The 1,545-nt window shown below is 39.7% G+C and overlaps 1 protein-coding gene across 3 annotated transcripts in view; it reads right to left on the bottom strand.

Annotated features, from left to right (window-relative positions):
* The window catches only part of SHISAL1 (shisa like 1), a 306,304-nt gene extending 305,038 nt beyond the window's left edge, over positions 1–1,266 (bottom strand). For all 3 annotated transcript variants that reach the window (XM_053719047.1, XM_053719046.1, XM_053719048.1), the window contains exon 1: positions 513–1,266. The gene's annotated coding sequence lies outside the window, so the exon portion shown is untranslated. The remainder of the gene's footprint in view (positions 1–512) is intronic.
* Positions 1,267–1,545: the final 279 nt, after the last annotated feature.

Raw genomic sequence — 1,545 nt, 5'->3', positions numbered from 1 at the left:
ACACACACACACACACATATATATATTTATATATACATATACACACACACACACACACACATATATATATTTATATATACATATACACACACACACACACACACATATATATATATATATATATTTATATATACATATACACACACACACACACATATATATATATTTATATATACATATACACACACACACACACATATATATATTTATATATACATATACACACACACACACACATATATATATATTTATATATACATATACACACACACACACACACACACACACACACATATATATATTTATATATACATATACACACACACACACACATATATATATATTTATATATACATATACACACACACACACACACACACACACATATATATATTTATATATACATATACACACACACACACATATATATATTTATATATACATATACACACACACACACATGCTTTCATCATCGTATTAAAATGTGCAATTCAGTTTACTGTGACACTTACCTGTGAGCTAAGGGTTCTCCTCTCCTCAGGATTTGAAGACATCTTGACCCAGACCCTATACTCCAAAGCAGGTGAGAGGAGCCAATACATTGACCTTAAGCTGCACCCAATAAGTCATCCAATAACTGTGGTGTCCTCAGGGCAGAACAGTTCCCTTAATGCCAGCTGTATGTGTCCCCCAAAACTGGTGTTACAGGTTGTCACAGCTCCTCCACAGTACCAGACTCATGCGCTGCTCCTTGTGCACTGCTGTAAGCTGCCCCCTGTGCACTGCTGTAAGCTGTATGTGTGGTCATCAGGCGCACCAGGATCAGCCACAGCACAAATATGTCACTGGGAACTCCAAATCCTCCCAATAACTGGTCACTTTGTGTCACTCACAGAAACCTCCCTCTTTGGCTCACATCTAGTGCACTCTCCCTCTCTGTTGTCTAGTTACCACTTTCTCTTCCCTGTTTATTTCTTGTCTAGCTGCTTTTTACTTACACTTATTCCCTTTCTGTTCTGTGTGATGTATAATGTATTTCTTCTCCAGCTTTGCTTCCCCCTTCTCTCTCTCTCTCACTTTTTCTCTCCTCTACTTGAGTATCTCCCCATCTCAGACTTTTTTTTTCTCCCCCTGTTTCCTGTGTCTCTTTGCCTTGACACCAGATTTCTGGCTGGCTTCCAAAAACTGAAGCTGAGAGGTCAAATCCTGCAGCTCTAATGAGGGTTGGGTAAGCTCCTCACACTGTGACAGTCTGATGTAGAAGGATCTGGGCAATTACTGAGTCTCTTTAGCTGCTGGAATCACTCCCCCATCCACAGCCCCGCTTTTACACGGGGGAGGGGGCTGCTTTCATTCTCCCAGATTTCTTTTTCATCATTTCAGGTGGAGCTGTGTATTTCACATTTTCAAGCCCTTCTTGTTTCACTTGTCCCTGCTCTTGGTGTCACATTCACATCATAAACCTGTTCTCCCCTTCTGCTTGTATGAAGAAATAACTTTTGTCATATGCAATATCCTGACCTGATCAGTGCACGGTATTCTCTT

The sequence above is a fragment of the Bombina bombina genome, chromosome 6, assembly GCF_027579735.1.
Source record: "Bombina bombina isolate aBomBom1 chromosome 6, aBomBom1.pri, whole genome shotgun sequence".
NCBI lineage: Eukaryota > Metazoa > Chordata > Amphibia > Anura > Bombinatoridae > Bombina > Bombina bombina.
The sequence above is the reverse complement of the archived record's forward strand: the minus strand, read 5'-3'. Positions and strand labels throughout refer to the sequence as shown.